The 23,572-nt window shown below is 42.2% G+C and overlaps 1 protein-coding gene across 3 annotated transcripts in view; it reads right to left on the bottom strand.

Moving 5' to 3' along the window:
• The window catches only part of DNAJB6 (DnaJ heat shock protein family (Hsp40) member B6), a 127,767-nt gene that overhangs the window by 6,905 nt on the left and 97,290 nt on the right, over positions 1-23,572 (bottom strand). The window lies entirely within an intron of this gene.

The following is a 23,572-nucleotide window of genomic DNA, read 5'->3' as shown; positions in this document are numbered from 1 at the left end:
ATTAGCAAATACCTCCAGTTAGAAATGTAGTATAGTTCTAATATGGCCATGTCTCTTACATCATGTGCAGGGCATTAAAGTAGCCTAGGTTTCCATGGTTACATAAATTGCAATGCCCTGCACATGAGGGAAGAGACATGGATATTTCTAATTGAGGTATTTGCTAATATTGTAACACCCACTACATATTGGGATAGGATCTTGGAGATAGGAATAACTCATATATGGATGGATACATTTTCTACGTCATGTGTGACGCCTCAAAGGGTTTAACCTTGACATCTAGGGTTGCTACAGAGAATAGGAGGCACAAAAGCTCCCAGCTTTCTTCCTCTTGAATGTCATTTCCTCAGGGATCATTGTGTGGTCTATAAGTCTTCTTATGCCAGATTCACAAAAGCATAATGTCCCCAGATCCCACTCTGATGCTTATTCAGAACATCAAAACTGCCCTTTTCTTACAAACTGCATTATTATTTGTCTTTAGGCTAAGTTCACACAGGGCATCTTTTGATGCATCTCTGGTGCGCTTTTGACATCACAAAGATGCACCAAAATGCATGCATGTCCTTCCTCCAGCAAAGTCTATGAAATTTCTGTTTTGCTGTCCACACTGGGCATCTTTTGTTGGTTGCATCTTGGCTGCGTTCTTGAAGAAGATGCAGCATGTCAATTATTTCTGCGTTTTTTGCAGCGTTTTGGAGCCCTTCCAGTCAATAGATTTGACTTAAAAACGCATTGGGCAAAACGCGGTAAAAACGCAGTGCTTTTTTTGTTGTGTTTTTGCAGCGGTGTGTTTTTGGTGCACTCAAGATGCACTGGCAAAAAGATGCCACATGTGAACATAGCCTAAAACAGCACTTGTGGTACTGAAGGGGCTCACTCTGCACAAAACACCACGTCCAAACTAGATGTGCCAACTACTGCCTATGAATAATCAATTTCCTTTTCTTACAGTAATGCAATTATCTGTATTACGCCATGTAACATATCATTAATGAGGAAAAAGCCCTACAAACCCGCCAATGCTTCACGACATTGGAGCCACAGATGAATATCTTCTTAGTGTTTCAATCAGTTGTCCTTGGTTTGGAATTTTCAAGCCAGAGGTTGGATAAAGAACCCGTTGTAATATGATATTACTTTTGTGGCACTTGTCAATGTTCTACGCTTGTGTTTTTTCTTTTTTAGGTTGTCAGAATCCCAGATGAAATGTAAGGATTTTACGTAGAGGCGATTTCTTTGGATGAATTGGGGTGACCTTCTAATTTCTCATCAAAGTGTCATTTACTATTATCATTGAGACATAATGGAAGATGAAATTGTTTGAGGGTCAATGTTCCACGTACATTCGCTTTTCAGTGAGTGTTTCTATGATCTCCTGGTGGAAAACAATTTCTTTCTTTTAATGCTTTTCATTACTATGTCTATATTGTTGGATTTCCATATGAATTTATTTTTTATTGTATGTATTGTCTGTTTTATGCTAATTATGTCACACGGCCCCATACTTGGCAGTTTTTCTACTTCTTATATCACATACTTGTGCACTTTTCCTGTACAGACCTGATGAAGATACCTTTCATGACATGGAGCTTGAATATCTTACCAACAGATAAACCTTCAGCATTTCAGTTCTCTGGACTGTAGTTAGCAGCATCCATGGCCTGTATTTTTGTGTCATACCATTGTGTATCCTGCAGTGTTATTTGTCCTACTAGGAAAGAAGCAGCATCTGACAGACCAAAATCCTACAAGACTTCACCATGGTTGGAACCGTAATTGCACAACCCCAAAAGGTGAGTGCACTCGCCCCCACTAATCTACCTATACCTCCACCTTGTATCGGGTTTATTGCAGTAGGAGGAGCTGTAGCTTTCTGTTTATCTTTTGGAGCAACTATTCCTGGCAGATATTGATGGCTGCTGACCCACATCTGTCATATGTGACCTTCAGTGTTGTAAATCAGCCTAAACTTACCATCACACTTAGCGACACTCCAGCAATCCCACCAGCGATCTGACCCGGCAGGGATTGCTGGAGCGTCGCTACATGGTCGCTGGTGAGCTGTCAATCAGGCAGATCTCCACAGAGATCAGCCACCAGCGACCTGTGTAACGAAGCTGTGCTTGGTAACCATAGTACACATCGGGTTACTAAGCAAAGCGCTTTGCTTTTAGTTACCCAATGTGTACCTTGGCTACGTGTGCAGGGAGCAGGGAGCCGGCTTCTAGAAGCTGCGGATGCTGGTAACCAAGGTAAATATCGGGTAACCAAGCAAAGCGCTTTGCTTGGTTACCCAATGTGTACCTTGGTTACCAGCGTCCACAGAAGCCGGCTCCCTGTACCTTGCACATTCAGATCGTTGCTCTCTCGCTGTCAAACACAGCGATGTGTGCTTCACAGCGGGAGAGCAACGACGAAAAAATGGTCCAGGACATTCAGCAACGACCGGCGGCCTCACAGCAGGGGCCAGGTCGTTGCTGGATGTCACACACAGTGACATCGCTAGCAAGATCGTTGTTGCGTCACAAAAACCGTGACTCAGCAGCAATGTCGCTTAGTGAGACGTGGCCTTTAGACTACTGAAGATGAGAAAAGTTATGTTACAATCTATTCACATACTAAAGTCATACAAACCTGTTGATTTCAGCAGGCTTGGCTAACCGTGTATTTGTATAGGGGCTTCCAGATTCTTCCCAAAAAGGTTATATTGGGGAAGGTAGAGATCGAGCTTGTCCATTTTGGACTACACATCCTTTTGTTTTTGGTGAGTTATGCCACCATAGGCGTCAGACAGGGACTCGCTTGTAGAAGGCACAGGATCACTTGGTAGAGCGCGCTTTACAGCGTATGGAGGAATCGAGATAAGTGCCGGCCAATTGATTGGCTGACCCCATGCACAGCTATCTATTGTATGTGGGGTCCTCTACGTAACAGAAGAAGCCGATTCAGGCCCCTTTCACAGTACGTGTGACAGCCGTATGTGTAACAGTTTTTTTATGGACAACCCACGAACCCATTATAGAGCTATGGTGATCTTCACAAGTCTTGTTTTCCGGCAGCACAGATGACAAGGGCCAATACAAGTCTATAGGTTTGAGTAAACACGTACAGCACATGGATGTCATCAGTGTCCTTGTGTCGTCCATGTGCTCCACGTGTTTAACATTGAAAGTATAGGAGAAGTATTGTAATTTTGTTTTCTATATCCATACTGGAAAAACACGGAGACACGAGATTTTAAACATACTCACGGACGGGTGATTTACAATAAGCACAGATGGTCAAAACAGACCGTGCCACATGTATAAGTTTTTATACAGCCATGTGAAGGGGGCCTCAATAGTATATAGTGGGTAAGACAGCTTTTACCAATCATTATTTATTCATTATGAAGAGAACACCTCAGAAGACATGCAATGAAACTAATCTGTAGGTATCACGGGTGACAGATAGTCCTGTCGCGTCAGCCTAGGGTTAGGTATCCTGCTCGGCGCATGGGTGCGGAACCTATCTAGGGCGGTCAGTGATCCCAGGGCCCAGCGGTAGGCTTGGTCAGGGGTCACCATCTCCCCCTTCCCTAGACACAGGATTTCCTCTTTCGCTTGGTACTTTCCCGTACCTGGCGTGACAGTAGGACCATTCTTTGCACTTGTGGCTCATATCTTATAGAAGACACTCTAGAAATCTCATGAATGATTAACTCATAAGCAAGATAGAACAAGTTTCACTTAATCAGTAAAAATGGGGAAAGATTTCCTTATAAAAGTAATAAAATAACTCACGACATCGAGACAGTGTTCAACGCTCAGGTAAAAAGACACTGTGCCCCAGGGGGTCAAGGGCGCTGCCGACTGAAGAGTCAGTGAAACTTATGCACGAATCCTCTCAGTTCTCAACACATTCAATATGCAGAGTAAAATTTCACACAGAGTGAAAAAAGATCCAAGTTCATACAACAGAAATCTAATAACCTAGCTATAAAGAATGCCGATCCATTAACTACAAGGCAGGTTTTCGGAGAGAATTGAATAATATTCCAGTTTTGAAAGATTTGAGGCAAATGAAAGCAGTAATGATGCAGATACTTGGTTTAAATATGTTCACAACTTCAGAACACCATTTTTTGGTTAATAGTATTAGGGTATTTTCAGTTTTTTGAGGAGTTTTTTTTTTTATTGTACCGGACTCACTCTTGATCATAAATCTCTTAAAAAAAAAAAAAAAAAGGTTAGCAATCTCTTCCATTTGTTCCGATGGGAAATCTACGTAAGGTAAGTACACATAACTTTTTAAAGCAGGTGAACCCACAGAGTTTCGGAGGAAGATGCTCCAGCAAACACTTTCAGTTGCTTCACTTTTTTTCTTTGCTTACGCTTCGTTACAATTTTCCTGAAGAATATTAGGTTTTTCTTGGACATTTTTTAGCTGTTTCATTATTTTATTTTTTTTTTATTTTACCATGTTAGCGCTTTTTAAACATTTTTGGTCAATTTTCTCACCATTGGAAATCAATTAAGCAATGAACGAAAGGCTTATGTTATTTGGCCAAAAATGCCTGCAAAATGCTAAAAAGAGGCATTTTTTTTTAAAGGGGTTTTAAAGTTAGTTTTAAAGTTGGTTTTAATAAATAGATCTTGGAATAATAATAATTTATACAATTTGATGTATTTAAAAAATGTTCCTTTGCTGAGATAATCTTTTATATGTGTCCCTGCTGTGTACTGTGTAATGGCCGTGTCTGGCCATACAGATACATGGTCTCATCATACCACAGCTCCTGGGCAGGGGAGGATGCAAAAGAGTATAAAGAAATTACAGCATGGGATCACTGCTGATTCTTTTTGTGAGGTAAAACATTTCCTTGCCTGTTTTTAAAAAAATATTTTCTCTCAAAGAAAGATTAATTTGTGATCCCAAACTGTAACGTCTATATTACTACATCCCCTACTTCAGTTTGAACCCAGGACGCGTACACCCGGCTTCGTTGTGTGCATGACCCAAACTCCGGGGTCATGCACACTGAGTCGAAATCCCTTCGGACGCGATGGCGGCGGAGAGGTGAGTGAGATCATCCTGTGACGCTGTGTATTCATTAGCATGATAGCACACCCACAGGAGCTTACTAATACAGTGGAACCTCGCTTAACGAGTAACCCAGTTAGCGAGTATTTCGCTATACGAGCAAAGCTTTCTGTAAATTTGTAACTCGGTTTACGAGAAAGCCTTGCTGTACGAGCAATACTCACCGCACACACTTCCGGTTCCGTACATCCACCGCACTCTAACCCGCACTTGCAGTCCACACAAACACACACAAGCTAGCACAAACACACACAAATACGCACGCGCACACACATACAGTATTATATGCTCACCTTACATTCAAGTTCCAGGAAGCCGGCGAGGGAACGGAAGGTATCGGGTAACCAAGACGACCGATGCCGGACCTTTTCGCTCCCAACACGCTGACATCAAAGGCAAGAGCCGCTTGCCTCTGATTGGCCAGCGCGCTGCAGTTGAGTAGCGGCTGACAGGGGGAAGGTCCTCTCTCCACAGGATGTGTATCCGGTAACTATCGCGACAAGGGAGGAACTTCCCCTGTCAGGCGCTACTAAAAGACAGCGTGCTAGCCTATCAGAGGCAAGCGGCTCCTGCCTTTGACGGTCGCCTTGGTTACCCGATACACATCTTGTACGGGCGAATTGCAAGTTCCAGGAGGCCGGCGAGGGAACGGAAGTTAAGGTGAGTATAATATGTGTGTGTGCGTGCGTGTTTGTGCGTGTGTGGAATGGCACAATAGGGCACCAGGATGGGACATTTAACAAGTTGTGGAACAAATTGTCTGCATTGCAATGATTTCCTATGGGAAATCTTGCTTTGCTGAACGAGTAACTTGGATAACAAGCACAGTCCCAGAACGGATTGTTCTGGTTAATCAAGGTTCCACTGTATGTTAATGGGGGCAACTGGTCGGGGAACTAACGCCCAGAGGACCAGTCCCCTCGCTCATTAGCATACGGTAAAAGATCTTTAGAAATACTTTTTCCAAAGGTCTCTTTATCTATGCTAGCGTATACAGGGACGGTTAGGCAGGGATTAGAAATATACACCCAGCACTGTTCGTGGTTCTGGGTGCATATTACACCTGACAGGTTCACTTTAAGTCTTCCCGCTCACTTTTATTATTGAGTATAAAGTGGCTTCAGAGCAAAAAAGGTCTAAAGAATGGTCCCTGATTCATTTTATTTAGAGGTTTTTGGAAAATTGAAGTGGCTAAAAGACAAAAGCAGACCTGTTCAGCAAACCCTGAACGTATTCTGAAAAAAAATTGGTTGACGCGGTTTTCCCTTGAAAATTTATTTTCAATACCTCGAAAAAGCTTTGAGTGAATATAGCCCCAAAGATGACCTTTTGCTGCTTTTTCTTTTATTTGTAGCTGCTTACCTCATCATATAGTGGCTAAAGAGTTGATTAATATATTCTTTGCCCTTTTTATTCTCTCCATTGTGGACATATTGTCTTCTGAAGTTTACTGTGCCCAATATGCTGATTTCTCTTTCAACCAAGGAGGCATTAATGGATATTCTTCTCTGGGGAAGTTAACTTTTTCCAATAATAATGCAGCATCATGCGTAAAATGCAAATGACTTTGGAGAATGTAAAAAAACAGGCTATTTCAGTGTAATCTTGTGAGACTGAGGTGTGTCACTAGGTCACATTGAGACATATTCGCTCTCCTTGTTTCCTGTCATTACAGTGCCGGGAGAGAAGAGCTGCAGCATGGAAGAGCCACAGTCGTGAAGAGCGTCCTGCAAGCAGTGTTCATCACTTACATCACTCTGGACATCCTACAGACACTCGTAAATACAATATTAGTCAATGTTTTTATTTCCTGATACCTATTTTACTTCCAGGGCATTTTATGTCACAAACACTACTTGTACGATGCTCTGGCGCTCCCGTGCTGCAGCTCATTTCCTCTCCCAGCACTGTAATGACAGGAAACGTTAAGCGTGAGGAGTTATCAATGTGATTAAGGGGTACTTTGCACAGTACGACATCGCAAGCCGATGATAGCGATGTCGAGCGCGATAGTCCCCGCCCCCGTCGCAGCTGCGATATCTTGTGATAGCTGCCGTAGAGAACATTATCGCTATGGCAGCTTCACATGCACTTACCTGCCCTGCGATGTCGCTCTGGCCGGCGACCCGCCTCCTTCCTAAGGGGGCAGGTTGTGCGGCGTCACACGGCAGGCGGCCAATAGAAGCAGGGGGGCGGAGATGAGCGGGACGTAAACATCCCGCCCACCTCCTTCCTTCCTCATTGCAGCCGGGACGCAGGTACGGTGATGTTCCTCGCTCCTGCGGCTTCATACACAGCGATGTGCACTGCCGCAGGAACGAGGAACAACATCGTAACATCGGTCCTTCCGAAATTATGGAAATGACCGACGCTACACTGATCATACGATTTCGACGCTTTTGCGCTCGTTAATCGTAGTAAAAAGGATTCACATACTCCGATGTCGACAGCGATGCCGGATGTGCGGCACTTTCTATTCGACCCCACCGACATCGCACCTGCGATGTCGTAGTGTGCAAAGTACCCCTAAGTCTCATCAAGATACATCAGTCTCAGCAGATGAAGCTGAAAAAGCCTGGTTTTGCCATTCTCTGTAGGTGGTTGCTTTTTTTTTCTCTTACCTGCATCAGGCTATGTGCACACGGAGTCCTTGCTGAGTTTTTGTAACAAAAACTGTACGGAAACTCAACATTTGATGACTTTTGAGATTTAAAGGAAGAATTGTAGAGTTTCCACTCTGTTTTTGCTCCAAAATCTCCTAAAAAAATTCTGTGTGCACGCTACCTTCGTATGTCAAGTATAGACCCCAGGGAAGAATCTTTGTTAACGTACTCCTGTTTGAAGGGGAAACCAAGAGGACGTGAATAAATCATATTGGGCGCGGTACAATTCAGAGGCCCATGTGTCTACAATGTAGTGGAGAGAAAAAAAATGTTTTAATCACAGTTTCAGCCAATTTATTATGAAATAGGAAGCTACATATAAATGAAAAAAGTGAAATGTCTTCCTTAAAGGGGTTGTCCACTACTCGGGACAACCCCTTATCAATCTGAGTGTTTGCCCTGTTAAAATAAAAACATAATACTCACCTCGAGTGCCGGCACTGTTTCAGTGGTGTCGGAACTCACTCTCCTGGGGATACATGAAGTTTAGAGCACTCAAGCCCTGTGCCTCATAGGCGTCCGGCTTCATTGTCCATGCCTTCGGATGTATCAACCATCAATAGAAACTGAGAGCAGCCGCAGCTCTGACTACCACTTGATGTTGAATTCATTCGAAGGCGGAAAGAGGGAAGCTGGCACTGATTGCGCGCTGGGCTCACATGACGCAACAACTTCACGTAATCGCCTGGAGAGTGCATGCCCTCAACGCTGGAATGGCAGTAATGCAGTACCAAAATTCCCAAATTCAGTGTTTGCATTATTTAGCTTTTCAGAGTACTGCTATATACATTTGTAAGTAAATTACATTTTCAGCTTGCACCTGTTCACACCTTTTAGATGTGCTGATCAGTCTTTTATATTTGTATTCTATTCCTTTCTAACTGAGCACTCCACCCTTCAGCCAGGGTGTTATTTTAATTTTAGCTGGATCTTACCTGCCTATTACTTCTAGGTTTTTTTTAACCCGGATAGAGGTGTATTAGGATAGGGTCCTGGCCAAGAGAGACACCTTGTCGTTGGCTGTCAGGCTCACATGGACTGGCCAATGTATAAGCGAAGTATCTCATTTTTGAAACATAGTTCCAATAGCAGTAATGCAGTACCAAAATTCCTATATTCAATGTTTGCATATTTTAACTTTTCGGAGTACTGTTGTATACTTTTGTAAGTATATTGCATTTTCAGCTTGCACCTGTTCACATCTATTAGATGTGCTGATCAGTCTTTTATATTTGTATTCCATTCCTTTATGACTGAGCACTCTGGCCTTCAGCAAGGGCATTTCCATTTTAATTTTAGCTGAACCGCACCTACTTATTACTTGTAGGTTTTTTAACCCAGATAGAGGTGTATTAGGATAGGGTCCCGGCAGAGAGATATACCTTGGTGTTGGCTGTCGGGCTCACATGGATTGGCAAACGTATAAGCTAAGTATCTCATTTTTTTTAAACAATTCCAATAGAAGTAATGCAGTACCAAAATTTCCATATTCAATGTTTTCATATTTTAGCTTTTTAGAGAAACATAGAATGGTAGAGTTGGAAGGGACCAAAAAAGGCCATCGGATCCAACTCCCAGCGAGAGCAGGTTTTCCTAAATCATTCCAGCTATGTTTATCCAGCTTCCGCTTGAAGATTTCCATTGATGGAGAGCTCAGCACCTCCCGTGGTCGCCTGTTCCACTCCCTGACTGCCAGAAAATTTTTCCTAATGTCTAATCTGAATTTCCTTCCTTTTAGTTTCATCCCATGGCTTTTTGTACTTGTTTGTACAACAGTGCTGCTGTATACTTTTGTAACTGCTGCATTGGCACTCAAATTGAGGAGTAGACCTAGGAGATAACAATCCCTTTTAGACCCTGTACCACCTCCGAATTGTAGAATTACAATACGAGCACCATAGACTTTTATATGTTCCTGTTGCACATCCATATGCCCTCCGATTGCATAAAAGCATTGCTTCTACGGTAGTAGAAAATATCTGAGAGATGAGCCATATGGCAGCTCAGTGTGTGGGTCTCTGTGCACACTTTATGAGTCTGTGTAAAGAGACTATGCATATCTTAATTAAATAAAACAGGATCTATGATACACTGGGCTTCAATTATCCACAGCTTGTGCTCAAAAAGTGTCCCATCATGACCAGGAAGCCAGAGCGAGACACAACTAGTAAGACAAGGATGAGCTGATCCAGGAGTCACGATGATCAAGCGTGATGCATCTGAGATTTCATCATAGATTTCCTACATGAAAGCCCCGGAGGACATGGAGCTGCCGTTCCACTAATCATCCCGGTACATTCAATTATAGTCATGTGTGTAGTATTTGAGTATTGCCATTTTCAGATTTCCATGATCTTTACTTATACATCTATCTATAGGTCTAGACCTTCGGGATTCGGCTGCTTAGTTACCATAGTAACATGGAGGTAGACTCTACAATTATAGCAAGCACCGGCAGCGAGGAGAAGAGAGCGGCGCCCACTCTGATGTTTAACCCCTTTATTTGTCGACGCCGGTTTTGTAAATATTATGTTGGCGGCGATCTTCCGGTTGTCAGTCTATCCATCATAATCCCATAAACCCCTTCAGTAAATATAATGCTCTTACAGCTCGGTGTGGCTTATGTATAAGACCTCGGTGACATTTAGCAATCAGCAGCCATCGAGCCAGTACTCAGCCATTAGATACCCCGACTGAAAGGAGAACCAGGTCTTACGTGTTATGATAGTCAAGCAGTGAATCTCCCCTACAGACGCCAGAGACACCCTGCCAGCCGGAGAAAGTGACACTTACGAGTGCCATCCATGCACCGCTCCCATACCAGTCCACACCTGTGTTCCCCAACCTGTGGCTTTCCAATTGCTGCAACACTACAACTCTCAGCATGCCCCAAAGTCCTCCATCCCAACCAACGGGATCATGATATGAGGATATAACAGACACAGCTACTGATGTGCGGACAATAATCACTGGTGGAATATGAAGAGAATCTGGAAAACATGACCTGATAGGAGAAATTCAGGACCCTACGGTACTAACCCTGCTATACGGAGCCATGTGAAATATAACAGAGCCCTCCTGTGTTTGGTGGCTGTAAGTATTGGGTGTTACATTATGATTTCGGAATTTGCAGGACAAAAAAAAGCAGCATTTTTGTAGCACATTAAATACATCCTTATTCTCACGGTTTGTTTCATCGCACCTCAGTGACATCTGTACATTTCACCCGCTTAATTATCGGAAGCTGGGTCATGTGACCTACCGCGCAGTACAGTCACTAATGTGTAGACAAGAAGTCAGGCTCTGAACTGCAGGATGACATCACCTATCAAATCCCTCCTGCAGCTCAGACTCCTCCCCCCACAACAGACTCCTCCTCCATGACCCTCTGTATGTCCTCCCACACAGCTGCAGATGTAGGAGAAGACGACTTATAAACTGTTGATGTTCAGAACAACCAAAGAACTACTTATATTATGTATTCTGCTCTGGTAGTATGAAAGCTGGGCTGTGACTGATTTTTGTGTTGGACACTTTCATAAATCTGATCTATTATTTCTGATTTATACTAGAAAGCTGAGATAGAGTAGAGTGTCACCTACTCTACACATGAAATAGCATATGCATACATCACATAAGACACTGAGGCTTCTGTGTATTCACACAGGATAGACTGAGGCTGCTGTATATACCTCGCATAGGATACACAGAGTCTGCTGTATATACTTAACCCAGGATACACTGAGCCTGCAGTATATACATCTCATAGGAGACACTGAAACTGCTGTATACATCACATTTCATACACCGAGATTTTGCCCAATATACGTCACATAGCATACACCAAGACTCTGCTGTAAGCATCTCATATTATACACTGAGACTCTGTTGTATATACATCACACAAGATACACAGAGACTTCAGTATATTACATAAGAAACACAGAAACTGCTGGATACAGCACATAAGATACACTGGGATGCATACAATACATCATATAGACTCTAGTTTACGCATCATATAGCATACACCAAGACTCTGTTGTATATACAACACATAGCATACACAGACTCTGCCTGCTGTATATACATCACATAGGATAGACCAGGACTCTGCTTATATATCACACACTGAGACTACATTACATAGGATACAAAGACTGTAGTATATACATCCCATAGTATACACCGAGTCTCTACTGTATATAGGATACAATAAGTCTGCCGTGAATACGTCACACAGTGTACACCGAGTCTCTGCTGTACATACATTATATATGATATAATGAGACTCTGCTGTATATACATCATATAGGAGAGTCTATTGTACATACATCTCATAGTATCAACCAAGATTCGTTGTATGCATCACATAAGATACGAGACTACTGTAAGAAGGAAGCCTCTCAGTTCACTGAAGACAAGCAGACTAAGGACAATGATCACTAGAATCATGACCTGTGGTCTGATGAGATCAAGATAAACTTATGTGGTTCAGATGGTATCAAGCGTTTATGGAGTACAAGACAAGTGTGTCTTGCCTACAGTCAAGCATGGTGGTGGGAGTGTCATGGTTTGGTGTTGCATGAGTGCTGCTGGCTGTGGGGAGCTACAGTTCATAAAGGGAAACATGAATACCAACATGTACTGTGACATAAGAAAGCAGAGCATGATCCCCTCCCTTTGGAAACTGAATCACAGGGCAGTATTCCAACATGACAACGGCTCCAAACACACTTCCAAGACAACCACTGCCTTGCCAAAGAAACTGAAGGTAAAGGTGCTGGACTGGCCAAGCAAGACCTAAACCCTATTGAACAAGGTCTCTAACATCTACCAGCTCCATGATGTCGTCATGGAGGCTGGAAGAGGATCCAGCAGCTCCTGTGATGCTCTAGTGACCTCCATGCCCAAGAGAGTTAAGGCAGTGCTTGAAAATAAGAGTGGTCACACAAGATATTGACATTTTAAGCCCAATATGGCCATTTTCACTTAAGGGTATACTCCCTTTTTGCTGCCATCAGTTTTAATATTAATGGCTGTGTGTGGCGTTATTAAGAGGGCACACCAAATTTACACTGTTATACAAGCTCCAAATTTACACTGTTATACAAGCTGTACACTGACTACTTTACATTGTATCAAAGTGTCATATCTTCAGTGTTGTGCCATGAAAGGATAAAATATTTACAAAAATGTGGGATGAATTCACTAGTCTTCATCAATAATTCATTTCAGGAACCACTGTCCTTCAGATAGCGTTTGTGACCATCAGGTGTGTTTTGCAGAGGCAGAATTGGTACACAGCTCCCTATATTGCTGAGTTCCAGAACTGTGCCAGAATAGAACTAGAAAAAGTTAAATAAAACATGAAGTTGAGTGAATCCAGAAAATGGCTAGAACCTTGAAGATATCCTTAGTGCACCCATAAATATAAAATAAATAAATCTTTATTTTTATATAGCGCTAACATATTCAGCAGCGCTTTACATATATCAGGAACACTGTCCCCATTGGGGCTCACAATCTAAATTCCCTATCTGTATGTTTTTGGAGTGTGGGAGGAAACCGGAGAATCTGGAGGAAACCCACGCAAACACGGGGAGAACATACAAACTCCTTGCAGATGGTGTCATTGGTGGGATTCGAACCCAGGACCCTGGAGCTGCAAGACTGCAGTGCTAACCACTGAGCCACCGTGCCGCCACCCATGAAGACACTGTCTCTTATGAGATCTACCCCACGAAAGGAAGATCAAGAATTATCTCTGCTGCTGAGGAAAAGTTCCCAAGTTACCAGCCTGAGAAAATGCAAATTTACAGTGCCTCAGAAAACAGCCCTCACATGTGATGCACAGACATCAAGTAGCAGTCACAGCTCAGCATCAACGGACCAGAGAAGACCGCTGGAGCTGACCTTTATGGTTAAAATGCTGCAAATAAATAATTTCTGAGGACTGCAAACACAAATAGGAGACTTGTTTGAGACAAAAAGGAGTTGTCTGATGGTATGGGACTATTTTTCTGCAGACACTGTTGGTGCTTTGTTCCAAATTAAAAGCACACTTACCAAGCATAACTACCACAGCATTCTGAAATGATATGGTTATCCCATCTGGTTTGCACTTTGTTGGACCATCCTTTGTGTTGCAACAGGACAATGACTAAAAACACACCTCCAGGCTATGCGACCAAGAAGGAGGGGATGGAGCGCTGTGTCAGCTGACATGACCTCTACAAATCACCCAAACTCAACCCATTTGAGATGGTTTGGGATGAGTAGGACACAGAGTGAAGGAAAAGTAGCCAACAAGTGCTCAGGAATCCTGGGAACTGCTTCAAATGTTTGAAGGCCACTCAAGGTGACTATGTGATGAAGCTGCTGAAGAATGACAGGGGGGTATAAAGCGATCATCACATATTCTGGTTTGTTTCACAAGTATGTACCCATTGTTTTGGTATGTGTGCCATCGTGGTTTTGCTTTCCTCAGTCTAATTTTACAATGTATACATTCCGAAAACAAGAAACACACTTGTATATGAACAGGTAATGTCCAAAGTTTTGACTGATATTGTATATTAGTCTAAGGTCAGCCAAATCTGACCAACCATCTAATATATAATAATGTCCAGCCAATGTACTTTCAGGAATGAAAAGTATAGGGTATGTTGGCTTCAACATGTCAATGTTGTGTTATTAATGGAGATTTACCAATCCCAATCATGTCTAGTAGTGGTCTATACCCCTATTGGAGAGTGGTCAGGCAAAAAAGCAGGCAGAGTCTGAATATGTACATATACATTTTTAATGGATATTATTCCCAGTCAACAGAGGCTATGTTAATATGTGTGAATATGTAAACCTGGGCCTTCAACTACCATATGTGTATGGCAAGTGACTTTACTGAGTCTGAAAACACATCAACAATCGGCCATGTTGAACGTTCAAGTGTATGGGAAAGGTGAAACCAGAGTAAGCCGCGGCCGTTCAGCTATGGTGGCGGCTTATATATCCTGACTAACAAAAGGATCCGGGATAAAAATTAAAACTTGCCAGCCCTCATCTCCCCCAACCTCATCTGCTGGCGAGAATCGGGAGGCCACAATACACAAGACTGTCCGCAGGTTTTGATATCTTTAATCCAACGTTTATGGGACCCGTAATATACCCGAATATAATAAATATTATAAACGTATTGTTAGAAATTCAACAGCATATTTCACTGCAGACTGCTCCCGTCTATGACCATGTTTTGCCATTTCTTTATTAGGAGGAGGACTGTGATATTTGCTCTGGATTCTTTTTAGCATTTTTCTGAAGTTACATCTTCTGTTTTCCATTTTAGGAATGAACATAAAAAAGAACAAATATAAATGTATATGGGGACACAGATTACATGGCGTCTGTGTAGCTGAATTATCTGCAAGGGTGAATGCAGGGCACAACTCATTCTGAAAGTTTACCTTGATTATTACTTTAATCTCAAAACAGCATCAAATCAAATGATAAGTGCTCATGGAATAAAATGTACATTACATTGGCTATCTATTCACAGCCAGAGGCACAGTAGGGTGGTGAGGGTGAACTATTGAATGGCAATGGGGTCTCCAGCAAGTCACTATCACTAAAGATAAAAAGCTAGGGCAATGAACCAAAATTTGGGTATAGAAAAGTCTCGCTACACTCTACTGATATATTCACTGAGAACCTATGTGATATAAAGCAGTAAAGTTTCAGGACTTCCTGTCATTACTCCCATTGACGAACACAATAAAGGTTCCCATACACATTAGATAGCTGTCGGAAAAAATACTGTTCACCCAAAAGCGCTCTCCTTCAGAAAGAGAACTACTTGGCGTGTGTGTTCTCTACGACAGTCTTACGTGCATAAAAGTACAAAGATGCGCCATTGAAACTCAACAGGCCGGATCCTTCTCTCTTCAACATAATCTTTCGGGGTTGATCCCACCGATATGGGTGAATGCAACTGAATTTAGTCCAATGTGTAAGGAAGGAGTTGTCTCATCTACTTAAATGGGGAAAATTCCAAAATACTTGTATAAACAAGCAATGAAAAAAAATCTTCCCCATTCTCGAAAACTGATATTTTTATTGTTTCACAGCTGGAGTTGTGCTTTAAATATAAGTCAGCAAACCCCTGTGTTATACCCACCTTCTGGCAGTTTCATCTTCTGTCACCGCAGCTTCGGTCAGTCTCTGGCAGATTGGAGCGGCCGGCTGCTCCATTGTTTCATGGAGCGGCCGGAGGTCAGAACTCAGTACATCTCTATGAGAGCCTCGCTCTGGTTCTCAGACTTGTATTGGAAGCTTGTTACGTAACTTCTCACTTCCGGCCAGTCAGAAGTTACAGTCACAAATTGACATTGCGGTACTGACGTAATGCTCAAAAAAGATGAAAATGCCAGAAGGTGAGTATAACACCTGGGGTGGGGGACTTAGATTTAAAGAACCACTCCAGAGGTAAAAATAAAAAACAAAAAACAAACAAACCCTGGATTGATGCTTGAAGGATGCTTAATTTTCCTGTTTAGGGCTCGTTGTCTAAATTAATGGCCACGTCTGAACTCTATTAGCTAGTCTCCTAGGCAAGGAGAGAAGAGCTATTTGCTATGCAGATTGCAATTACTGCTCTGATGCTGGCTGGATCGCTGGTCTGGCATGTTTCAGTGTACCTGTACTGCTCTAAAAATTGCAAAACCACCATCCTAGAAGTTTCTACCCCTTCACTTTTTGAAAGATTATGCAGAACCGGGGTTTCTACTAAGGGCCTTATGTCAGATATATATCATATTCTAGTTACCCCCTATCCAGACGAACGGCCAAATCACGCATATATGGGAGGATTTCCTGGGTGAGACCATTCCCTTATGTGTGTGGAGACGGATTTGGGATGGTGCCTCAAAAACATCCACGTGCTAGGTCTACAAGGAGAATCAGTATAAACTACTCATGTGTTGGTACCACACCCCATCGTTATTACACAAACTAAATCCGGCTATACCTGATAACTGTTGGAGGTGTGGAGTTGCCAGGGGGGGAGGGGGGTTTGCCTCTTGGGAGGGGGGGGGGGGGGAGACACGTCCCACACCTATTCTGGGTATGTCCTAACATCCAGCGCTTTGGAAGTTGGTACAATCCCTTGTTTATAAAGTAACACTAATCTCTAGATACCCCTGGACCTGAAGTTTAACCTATTAAATATTCCACCTCTTCAGTTGAGTAGGAAAGTGAAACTGTTACTGTTACACATAAACACCTGGCCGCTGTGGTTAATTGCTCGTAACTGGAGGTTGGCTCATCCACCCTCACTCAACGATCTCCATTCTCGGATCCAAGAAGTGAGGAGAATGGAGTATCTATTGGCTATGTCAAATAACATCATAGATCACTTTGAGAGTGTTTAGTCCCTTTGGGATATTTACTGGGCTAATAGAGAATAATGGATCTGTATGGTCTCTACGGAAATCCTATATACTCACCTGCACTCTCTGTACCTCCTTTCCACTTATCTTCTGTGTAGTATTGTAATGTTTGTCTTGTAATAGTCCTTGTCTTTCTTATATTAATGGATAATAAGATGTGTATCCTGATACATGGTTTTCTACAAATCGCTCACATGCTTGTGGAGCACATCCATGTTATTTTTCTTTGTATGCTTTGGAAAAATTTAAAAAAAAAATGTAATACAAATTTCAGTTATAATAAAAAAAATGCAAAAGCAAAGCCTCTTCTGTCTGGAGCATTGCAGAACATACATTTTGGGCCTGCAAGTCAAGCATATTGTTGGACCAAATTGTCAATCATCAGGAGTGAACTTCCCCCTGTCAAGCCGGAAGCCGGAAATTATAGGAATTATTCTCCCCTATAAGCAGAGCTTCTCTGGAAAAATACTTAAGCACATTTAGCACACAAAACACTCTGTATGCTTCTATGAGATGTGAGAGGCATAGCGAAGTAAAGGAGATACCTACAGAAGTGTATGGGTGTCCTATATAGAACTGAAATGTGCATGAGCCCTAATTTGTGGGAACCGGTCAAGCATTAAAAGGGTCAAACATTTGATTATTGCCAGTACTAGGGGTAACTAGTGGTTAACGGAAGTAATATTTATTATGCAGCTTGCATTAGAGAGAATATATTACAGTCACTTAGCATTGTCACCTTACACTTGTTAAGTGAGAGTACAAAGATAAAGCAGGCACAAAAATCTGAGTTTCAGGATTCTCAAACTACTTTCCATCTCTAGTAGCTTTTCAATAGATGAATAGTTGTGGATGTATCACGCAGAACACAATGTTCCCCTGATTAGGAGTATATACCGCCGATCAGCATTCATAAAGCATTTACTTGTGTGCTGTTATGCATTACATTCATACACTTACTCCAGAACAAGCCAGGAGTCCAAGGACATCCCAAGGCTTTTGCTGGAATATCATAGTCAACGAGCACATGTACATCAAGGGAAATGAATATTGGACACGTCACCAATTTTCTAAGTAAGTGTTTCTAAAGGTGTTTTTCTCACAAGATGTCGGCAACAACCCATACAATCCACACTGGTAAAGAAATCAAACCATAGATGTCCATAAATTTAGTGATGTGTAATAATGAGTAATGACCCAGGGAAAAATAATGAACACATGAAGAACGAGAGGAAAAAGTCATGACAAGAGAGAAGCGACCCTGAACTGTAAAGGTTGGGGCTCATACCGAACATTAAAAGCTGGGTGTCCGGGGCTCGAATCCAAATACGGTATTTTATTTATAAAAAAAACAAAAGGTCTGTGACCGAGTTAGTGTGCGGTTTGACTGAGCATCTGGGTCTTCGATTACGGTCGGTAATGAGCCCAGTAAGAGTCGATTGCAGTGTCTGAATGGCTCGTATGGGAGGGGGGGAACGACATCATTTTCGGATGTGGTATGTCAAAAAAACGACTTCAGGAATGCTCTGTTTATGGCTGTGTGTGGGCAGAGAGCCAAATTGCCCAATAATTGACTTCCATTATACTCGTTATTCGAGTCGAGCCTGTTAATTCAGGACCCCATTAAGCTTCTATGAACAAGTTCAGGTCAAGTCTGGGTCCTGAAACAACCTTTAGGCCAGTGTCACACTTGCGAGTGCCTCGCGTGTATCTCGCGCAAGTCTCGCGCTGCATCACCAGTCACGGACTCACTCTCCTAACAGAAGCGTCTCCGCTGCATAGAGATGCATGCAACCGACCCGCTCCTGTGAGAAGAGTGCGAGTCCGTGCCGGGTGATGCACCGCGAGATACACACGAGGTAATCGCAAGTGTGACACCGGCCTTAAACTAAGTCCGGCCGAACCCAGCGAAACTAAATATCCACGGGTCCGCTCATCGCTAGTCATAACACCAGCTAGAATCTCATTAATTAAAAAGCAATCCTTGCATTCAGTGAAAAATAAGATCAGCTGGTTCAACTGATGGCCTATAAAAAAAGTGTCTCATTACCAAGGTACCCCCCAGGAACCTCTCATGATGGGTAAAATCAGTGAGCTGTCTCAAGATCTTTGAAACCATATTGTTGCAAAAATACTGCTAGCATTGACTACAGAAGAATTTGTAAATCATGAAAGGTTCCAGTGAGCACTGTTGGGATCATATTCCGGAAGTGGAAAAAACATAACGTCACCATAAAGCGGCCACAACCAGGTACTTCCTCCAAAATTTCAGACAGAGGAGTGAAAAGAATTATCAGAAGAGTTGTCAAAGACCCAAGGACCGCCTGTAGAGACCTTGAATTAACAGGTACAGTTGTTTCAAAAAAAGAATAAGTAATGCACTCAATCACCATGAATTGTACTGCATTGTATGCAAGCTCATCCCGCAAAAACTCCATTCCTGAACAAAAATCCTGTTCAAGTGCGTTTAAAGCTTACTCAACAAGTTTTAGACAAGCCTGTGAAGTACTGGGAGAATACAGACTGGTCAATTGAGACCAAAATTTAACTCTTTGGATGCCATAATACACACCATGTTTAAAGGGCAAAAGGAACTGCATTTCCCCCAAAAAACACCCACCAACAGTGAAGTTAGGAGGTGGGAACCTCATGGTGTGGGGCTGTTTTTCAGCATATGGAATTGGTAAACTTCATATAATTGACGGAAGGATGAATGTATAAATGTAGAGACATTCCTGATAAAAATCTGCTGCCATCTACCAGGATGATGAAAAGGGTGAACAATCTAGCAAGACAATGATCCCAAACACACAGCCAAGGAAACTCAATTGGTTTCAGAGAAAGAAAATAAAGTTGCTAGAATGGCCGAGCCAATCACGTAACATAAGTCCAAGAGAAAATTTACGGAGGGAACTAAATCTGAGAGTTCATAGAAGGAGCCTTCAGGATTTGAAAAGTGTTTGTGTGGAACAATGGGAAATAAAAAAAAAATAAAAAATCACACCTGAGCAATGCATGCAACTAGTTTCTCCATAGAGGACGCGTCTTGAAGCAGTCATCACTAACAAAGGCTATTGTAAAAGTATTAAATAAATGTCAGTAAACGTGTTGAATACTTTTTCCCGGTGTCATTTCTCATTATTACACATCACTTTATTTATGGACAGCTATTGTTTGATTTCTTTGCTTGTGTGGATTGGACGGGTTATTATACACATATATACAGGGCTGGACGGTAATTACTATAATCGATTAGAATAGATTGTCATCTGCGTTTCAGACTGCCACAGGACGTATAGACAGATTTATTAATGTAGTCATTGCTTCAAGCAAACTCATTATCTGGGAGACAGCAGTATTGCATTTTAACGCAGAGCTCATTATTGTTGCAATCACATCCTGCAGTTGATATAATCCTACTATGCTGATCTGACAAGACAATGGCAGCGATGGTGCGGAGCTGCAGTGTACAGTATATACCACTTATAAACTGCTATAGTGGATGGCCAATTAACATGAAAACTGGAGAAGAATACTGCTACTCGATGCATTACTTATAAGGAAGGGTTATCTAACATCACTCACTTCCACATTGGGAGGTGATCACGTGGCCTCTATTAGCCACTTGCAAGGTTCATCTGTCCTGTTAATTGAGATGGAAGTAAGCCAGTGAATGGGGGTTTTACCCATAGTGATGAAACAAATAAATAAGAAATGCCATATACTTACCTTCTAATCCCACTGGCCATGTTCTCAGCTCCATCTCTGTAATTGTGGTCAGCATGTGACCGCTGCGGCCAATTAGTGTCTGCAGTGATTGGCTACAGCTTTCTAGTGATGAGCAAGCAGGAAAAGAAGGTCAAAAGTGAGCACATGGCCAGCAAAACTGAGAAGCAGCAAGCGATCAGAAAGTTAAAACACTACTGTTTCCCAGAAATTAAGCCCTACCCCAAAAATAAGCCCTAATTGAGGTTCAATAATGAAGTGTCCTTGCAGCTAAAAAAAATGAAAGTATACTGCAGGCCAGTTTATTAAAGAAAGGAGACACCCCCAAAAAAAGTAGACAAACCCCGCAATCATACGCGCCAAACCCCAAACAGGACGCTATGGAAGAGAGGACCTGCGGTGGAACGCACAAACCCCCCCACCCCCTTCCCCCCCTCCCCCGGTGATACTGTACTACTCCGGGGACCTAGGATGTCTTTTCTCTGGACCGGCTGCTCTTTAAAATAAAATTCACTTATTTCACCACATTGGATTTATATTCGCTCTACAGGTGCTTGGATCCCACAACCCTGAAGTTTGGACCTAAATTTTGCTAGTCATTTGGGTCTTTTACATGAATATCAGGGCCTTTTGCTCATGAGTGTTTTTTTTTGTTTTTTTTTTAAATCACAAGCCAAGGACTGTCCAATCTTCTTAAAGCACTACTCCAGCGTTGTGTTTTTTTTATCACTGTAATGGCGCTTTAAATGTAAGCCCCCCTGCCCCATCACATACTCACCTTCCGGTGGCATCACCGTTTACCGATTCCACTCCACTGCCGCAGCGTTTTCTTGTGACACCAACTTCTGACTGGCAGGAAGTCAGATGTTATGCCACAAGCTCTCAATGGACAGAATGAGGTTCTCATAGAGATGGTCGAGAAGATCACAAATCACCGGAGACTGACCAGAGCGGCGGTGATAGGCGAAGCTGCCGGAAGGAGAGTATGAGACAGGGGTCAGGGGCCTTGGATTTAAAGCACCACTCCTGCAGTGCAATGAAGAAGAAGAAAAAAAAACAGTGAGTGGTGCTTTAAATAACAAGGGCAGCCTTTGACTGGTGAAAGGTACTCTCTAGACTACAAAATGCTACCAATAAACCTGGGGTTAAAGGGAATCACTAGGATTTTCGTATAGAACAAAGCCAGTGCTATACTGGCACTATCAGGCTGATTCTATACATACCTGTAGTGGTCAGCTCGGATGTTTACGTTTTGAAATCCAAGAAAGTAAAGTTTATAAAATGAGCTGCTTGTTGAGTGACAGCAGCTGAGGAGCAGATAATATCTGGGGGGGGGTATTCATAGTTATCCCCTCCCCCTGTTAGATTTAGCATAAGTATTATACAATTGACCTAGCAGGACCTGTGTGAGGTCATATCATGTGACCTGGTATCCAGCTTTGTTGGCTGAGGCCCCGCTCCTTCTGGTCACATGCGTATGACTTCACCACAGGTCCTGATATATTTAGCATAAGTATTATACAATCGACCTATCAGGACCTGTGGTGGGGTCATAACCATGTGACCAGAAGGGGCGGGGCCTCAGCCAAAGCTGGATACCTGGTCACATGGGTATGACCACACACAGGTCCTGCTAGGTCAATTGTATAATACGTTAGGCTAATTCTAACAGGGGGAGGGGATAACTATGAATACCCACCAGATATTATCTGCTCCTCAGCTGCTGTCACTCAAGAAGCAGCTAAGTTTATAAACTTTACTTTCTTGGATTTCAAAACCTAAACATCCGAGCTGACCACTACAGGTATGTAGAGAATCAGCCTGATAGTGCCAGTATAGCAAAAAAAAAAAAATATATTCACGAAAAGATTATAATATTTAATCTATATCTAATAGGCAGGAGAATAATTTAATTATATCCATCATCGCGATCCCCAATATACTAACCTTATGCCAAAATACAGCCTTAATATAATAAATGGGAAATAATTCGGGCTTTTAACCTCCAACCTTGTACATCCCCTATGAATGTTATCCACATAGAGATGTGTTAATTTGCAGCCAATGATCAAATAAATTATAAAAAATAAAAAATAAAGAATAAAAAATAAGTAGAAATAATAAAATGAACGATATCCAGGGTTCAGCTGGCGAATTCATAATTCCGTAATTATGGAATTATCCCTCGCCTTCCCCCCCCCCCCTCCCCCATCCCATCCGTCCCCCCCCCCCCTTCCTTCTCCCACCCCACCTCCCTGCATAACACTAGCCAAAGATTTGGCATTTTTCATTCTATATATCATACATTCTCCCTGTATAAGTTTATACACTATTGTATTTATTTGCACGGTTTTCTAATTAGTTGTCTGGATTTTTAGGGGTTTTTTTTGCGTTTATAATTGAATATGTATTTACTGAATATAGTGTGATTCATCGTTTATATGTTTATTATAACCTGGAACAGCAGTTTCAATCGTATAGAGCTTAAGAATTTCCTGTTATTTATCTGCCTTTCCTTCTCCAACTTTCTTCTTATTTTTCTCTCCTTTTTTTTTTTTTTTTTTTTTTTTCTCTTTTTCCTGTGGTAATTAACACACTTTTCCACACATTTTTCCACCCCTCCCTTTTCCTCACTTAATGAGTAAGTCTATT

This window comes from Anomaloglossus baeobatrachus, chromosome 6, assembly GCF_048569485.1.
Source record: "Anomaloglossus baeobatrachus isolate aAnoBae1 chromosome 6, aAnoBae1.hap1, whole genome shotgun sequence".
Lineage (NCBI taxonomy): Eukaryota > Metazoa > Chordata > Amphibia > Anura > Aromobatidae > Anomaloglossus > Anomaloglossus baeobatrachus.
Note: the sequence above shows the minus strand (reverse complement) of the source record. Positions and strands in the feature narration are given on the sequence as shown.